The following is a 6,411-nucleotide window of genomic DNA, read 5'->3' as shown; positions in this document are numbered from 1 at the left end:
AAAAGTGAAATATTTATAACGGAGTGTTAGATGATGGTCTGTTTTTTAAACAGCATTATCATTTTGGGGAAGGAAAACAATACGTGTTTTCACCAGGAATCACTCCCACAGATATGTTCTTTGAGGTCAAGAAATTTCTGGAGTAATAATAAAGAACCTTATTGAGCACTTCTTGGATGCCAGCATCATGTTCAGTGCTTTCATTTTTCTCAATATACTCCTAGTATACTCAATATTCTCAATATACGTCATTTTACTTATGATAAAACTGAAGTTGGAGAAATTATGTGATTTTTTCAAGGTTGCACAATTAGGAGGCAGAGTCAAGATTCAAACCCAGTTCTCCTTCATTTGAAAGATTGTGCTCTTTGCTGCATCACACTCTATAGCTTTTCAAAGTGATCCAACAACTACAACAAAAACCAGTCAACTGGATGAGCAGGAAGTTGCCCTTAATGGGTTCACCTAATGGCAGGGCCAGCTCAAGGCAAGGTTTTCTGCCTCTTCCCCCTCTTTTAAGTGAATGGCGCTCTACGGTGACCAATCATCCATTTCTTCTGCCAGAGGCCATGTCAGTTGACTTGGAGCAACACCAAGGGAAACTGGGAGCAGGTTAAGCACCAGGATAAAGCCTCCAGGACAGCCCAAGGTGAAGCCTGTTGTGGCAGCTAAAAGGAGTGAGTTTACACCTGGTATTATAAAATGAGGAGGAGCTTTTTCCTTCCCAATCTAAGTAAAAGAGATTGGGAAGCTCTTCAGCACCTCCCCCCTCCTCACTTTGTGGAAGTTTCTTGGCACTGGGAATCTTCACAGACCTGTGAGAGAGGAGCTTTCCTGAGGTCCTAAGGATCCCTGAGAATCATTCTTGGAGTCTAATGGAAAAGAACTTGTGGCTCTTGAGCAAAAAGAGGTCTTCTGTATTTTCTGTGGATTTTGATGATCTAGATTTGTAAAACTTCTATGAGATTAGAGAATTGAAAGGTTGTCATATCTCTGAAACTGAGTCAATACATGATATTTTCTCCAGTATTTTCCAAACATATCATGTGGGACTCTAACCTGGTAGAAGAATAAAGAAATACCTGAGGACAATCAGGTCTAGGAACATTTATGAGCATAATAAATATGACTAAGGTCAAATTAGAAGAAGAATCAGAAAAAGAAGAACTTAAAGGCAATAGTTTGAAGTTTGGGGGAGATTATATTACTACTGAACTAATGATTCCTTCATGTGTCCGAGGAAAGTGAGTTGAAATTTACTGGGCAATTTCTGTGGGGCAGGTCCTTCATACATAATTTCACATCCTACTAACAATAATGCATTCAAGACAGATTCTATCACAAATAACTTGTGGTAAGGAAACTGAAGATTAGGAAAAATAATTAATATGTTAAGGCCACACAGTTTTTAGGCTGTTTAGCCAGAAACCAACGTAGGTCTGGCTTCTGTTTGGTTTGGGAGTCTGTGTTCTCCCCACTCCATCATGCTGCCTCTCCAACCCCGCAGCACAGTGCCCAGGAGACATGTGGGTCAGCCAGATGCAGAGCAGGTAGTGGTACCACCAGAGTAGGGTGGTAGAGATAGAAAGTACAGGGAAAGGAATTAACCCAGTACCATATTCAGCCCACTATTCTCTCCCTCCCCGGGGGGACCATCAAAAGGTTATAGAGTGGAGGAAAAAGACAGGTGCTGAGGGCCATCTCCATCCGACTATTCAATATGGAGCCAAGCCAGAGCCTAATATCCACACCCCAGGGAGCCGGGGACATAATTCTTGATAATGGGGCCTATGTTCTACTCTTAGGGCTGATCAAAAAGAACAAACAGAGGTGTACTTCAATGGAAACTAGGGTAAAAGGAGAAGCTGGCAGAGAGAGGTTTATACAATGATGTTCGTAAGACTATGGAGCCCATATCAAGCTAACCACGGGGAAAATGAGTCACAGTGGCTCCTTCCCTGAGCTGTGGAATGATCCTAATCAGCGCCCCTGCAGACAACTGGGTCTGATCCCAACCACAGCTGCTCAGCTGTGTCCCTGTCTGGAAGCAGACTGTGTGCAGTGGTCATTTTATTGCAACCGCGTGACTCAAGGTTGGGATCGGTGACTGCTTCACTGAAGCGTGTGTGCCTGACACACCTGGCAGTTTCCTTCTCTGTTCAGTCATGAGAAAATTACACTCAATAAGGAAGGGGAAGCTACAGAAAGCCATGACTGCCAGAAAATGTTAGGATTTAGAGCCAATAAAGATCTTAAAAATCATTCTAATTATAAAGATGAGGGTGAATCAATTTTTGAAGGCCATTAATGTTGATAGGTGGCAGAACATGGATACAAACCCAGGACTCCTGACTCCTCGTCCAGTGTGCTTGCCATTATGTCATGAGGAAGGACAAAGTCTGAAAGTCCCAGGAGAAGAGATGGGAGACTCATCTCCTTCTGCTTCTTTTCCTCATAGAAAATGTAAAACCCAAATGGAGCCAAAGATTCAGGCCACCAGGAGTAACAGGTTTGTCTCAGATGAGCTATTCCTTGCCCTGCATTGAGTGTAAGTCAAAATATTTGACCATTAAGCTTTAAGCTGTGGATGACAATATCATTCTGAGAGGTGGGAGCCAAGTAGCAGAAGGTTTCTGTTTTCTCTGCAAATAGTTCAAATCTCCTCACAAAAAGGTTAAATATACAAGACAATTGAGGAATCAAGGTTAAGTTATGCAAAGAATATCAATTTATAGGAGTACTGGGTATTGCAAGTCATATAATAAATAATTTATTCCTATAACAATGGGGATGAAAGACAGTCCACCTTGTGAGCATAAGCAGCTATGCTGGAGAAAGCTATCCAGGGTAAGGCCAGTATGCACAAACCTATTTAGGGTTCACAGTTAACACTGACAGCCCTATTTCCTTCCTGGTGGCATCTGTGCAACATCAATAAATATTTGTGAATAAAATCACTGAAAGACTCTCAAGGTCAATCTTGGAGGAGCAATTGTGCTTAAAATAGCATAGTGGGAAAAGTTTAAGATTCTCTGGTAGAGGCAATAATAACTTAGACTTCTAAAACAAATGATGATTTTCTACTTCTTTTAGGGGCCCTGGCCATTAACCCAGAGAGAGACCAAAACAAATAGGATTTTCTGAATTGCACGTTGAAGTATAAACATCACTCAGAAATGGTTCTGTGGCAGCAGCCACAGAATGTGAGTAATGGAAATTAAAAGACAGAGATATCTAGAAAGTCCCCTTTACTCACGTGGACAATGCGGGAAACAGGAAAAGTAAGGTCAACCTCCGGTAGTCATAATAGAGCTGCTCTTTTATTTGAGGTAGCCAAGTGACCAGACACAAACCACCTCACCTTTCTGAGACTCACTTCTCTTCTGTATAGGAGAAGTAACAATTTCTCCCTTTGCCTGAGGGAGTTGTCATGAGCCTTAATGTGTTTTGCATATTGTAAGGTGCTATGTAAATTCAAGCTGTTTTAATAATATTCATTAATAATAATAATGATTTCTCACATATTGCAGAGGAGGAAATAGAAGAACAGAATGCTGATAGTGATTTGCTCTGAGTCCAACCAGAGGGAGGATCTGGGTCTCCTATTTCCATCCAGTGGAGCTCTGAACTTCAGTCTCTTTCTCTAGAGTGGAAGTGGTCCTGGACCAGGACACTGCTCACCTGAAGCTCCTGGTCTCTGAGGATGGGACACATGTGACTACGTGAGGCTCTCTGTTAGGGCCATCTGCTCATCCCCAGAGATTTAACACCAATCACTATGGGCTGGGTCAGGAGGGCTACTCCTCTGAGACCCACCACTGGATGGTGGCACTATCATATTGGGGAGACAGCATCCTGGGGGTTGCTCAAGGGTCAGTGAGAAGAAAGAGAAGGATCTTCCTCTACCAGAAATAGGGGGTCTGAGCTGTGAGGGTCACCAGAGGACAGTTTGAGGCTCTCACAACCCCAGAAACCGAACTGACCCTGGATGAAAATACCCAGATGGTAGAGGTGATCTTGGATTTAAGGACGGGCCAGGTGACCCTTGTTTATGCAGAAAAAGAGAACGGAATTTTTACTTATCAGGATTCTTTTACAGGGAAAATAGTCCCATTCTTGGGCATCTAAGCACCAGAGGCACGGCTGACTCTTTAACCCTGAGATGGGTATGGCTTTCCCACAGTCCCTCATGAGAACCTGCTCAGAAATGACTTAATTACCTGGGTTGGTGGTTCCTATCCTGTTAGACCCATGTTGGACATCAGTGAAGGGACAGATGTGACAGACTCCCTGTCATCACATCCACATGATTTCTAAGGATGGCAAGAGATCTGTGTTCTCCGTATCAGTTGGATCTGCCCCCATTGAAATCAGCAGAAGTCATGACATGTGTGTTACAGTTCCTAAACCTCATCGTTCCATTTTAAGCCCAGAGCCCTCCCCTGCCCAGATTTCCTACCATGTAAAACAGCAATCCTCAAACCTCACTGTGCATAAAAACTTGTTCTTATTAAAAATGCAGATTCCTGGGTCTACTCCCAGAGAACCAGATGCCTTACCTCTGTGGAAGAGCTTGCGAGTTTACTTTTTGAGATGAGATCCAGGTGTTTGGGGATCACACTTTAAGAAACACAGCCTTGGGTAGTGCTTCTGAAACTCTGAGATGAGCTCCAGGTGTTTGGGGATCACACTTTAAGAAACACAGCCTTAGGCAGTGCTTCTGAAATTCTGGTATGTAAGCAAATGCTGTGAGGGTCTTGTTAAAATGCAGATGCTGCTCCTGTAAGTCTGGTGCTCATTCTGAAATCCATTCTCATGGACATGAAACATGTAGCATAATGAACAAATTTTCCAATCAAAGGGCATAGTGGTGTTGAATGGATTAAAAAAAGACCCATCTCTATGCTCCCTACAAGAGACTCACTTCATATATAAGGACACACACAGACTGAAAGTGAAGGAATCAAAAAAGATATTCCATGCAAAAGGAAACCAAAAGAAAGCTGGGTAGCTATATTTATATCAGAGAAATACACTTTAATACAAAGACTATAATGAGACAAAGAAGGGCATTACATAATGATAAAGCTGTCAATAGAATAAGAGGATATAATATTTGTAAATATTTATGCACTCAACATAGGAGCACCTAAATATATAAAGCAAATATTAACAGTCCTAAGGGGAGAAATAGACAGCAACACAACAATAGTAGGGGTTTTTAGTACCCCTCTTACATCAATGGATTGATCATCCAGACAGAAAATCAATAAGAAAACATTGGCTTTAAGGACACCTTAGACCAGATGGGCTTAACAGATATATACAGAAGATTCCATCCAAAAGCAAAACAATACACATTTTTCTCTAGTGAACATGGAACATTCTGCAGAATAGATCATATGTTAGGCCACAAAACAAGTCTTAACAAATTTAAGAAGATTGAAATAATATCAAGCATCTTTTCCAATCACAATGGTGTGAAACTAAAAATCAACCAGACGAACAAAATTGGAAAAATCACAAATATATGGAGCCTACACAACATGCTACTGAACAACCAATGGGTCAAAAAAAAGAGAAAAAGAGAAATCAAAAAATACCTGGAGACAAATGAAAATGGAAATACAACATACCAAAATTTATGGGATGCAACAAAAGCAGTTATAAAAGGAAAGTTCATAGCAATAAATGCCTACCTCAAGAAATAAGAAAAATATCAAATAAACAACCTAACTTTACACCTCAAGAAACTAGAAAAAGAAGAACAAAAAATAGCCAAAGTTAGTAGAAGGAAGGAAATAAAGACCAGAGCAGAAATAAATGAAATAGAGACTAAAAAGACAATAGAAAAGATCAATAAAACCAAGAGCTTGTTTTTTGAAATGAGAAACAAAATTGATAAAACTTGAGCTAGACTCACCAAGAAAAAAAGAAGACTCAAATAAATAAAATCAGAAATAAAAGAGAAGACGGCTCAACTGATACCACAGAAATGCAAAGGATCATAAAAGACTGCTATGAACAATTATATGCCAACAAACTGGAAAACCTAGAAGAAATGGATAAACAGCTGAAAACATGCAATCTTGCAAGAGCGAATCATGAAAAAATAGAAAATCAGAATAGATTAATTACTAGTAAGGCCATTGAATCAGTAATCAAAAATCTCAAACAAAAAAAAATGTCCGGGACCAGATGGCTTCACTTGTGAATTCTACCAAATATTCAAAGAAGACTTAATACCAATCCATCTCAAGCTCTTCTAAAAAATACAAGAGGAGGGAACACTTCCAAACTCATTTTGCGAGGCCAGCATCACCCTGATACCAAAACCAGACAAGGACACTACAAAAAAAGCAAATTACAGGCTAAGATCCCTGATGAACATAAACACAAAAATCTTCAACA

Source organism: Diceros bicornis, chromosome 14 (assembly GCF_020826845.1).
Source record: "Diceros bicornis minor isolate mBicDic1 chromosome 14, mDicBic1.mat.cur, whole genome shotgun sequence".
NCBI classification, from domain to species: Eukaryota; Metazoa; Chordata; class Mammalia; order Perissodactyla; family Rhinocerotidae; genus Diceros; species Diceros bicornis.
This window is presented reverse-complemented; position numbering follows the sequence as displayed.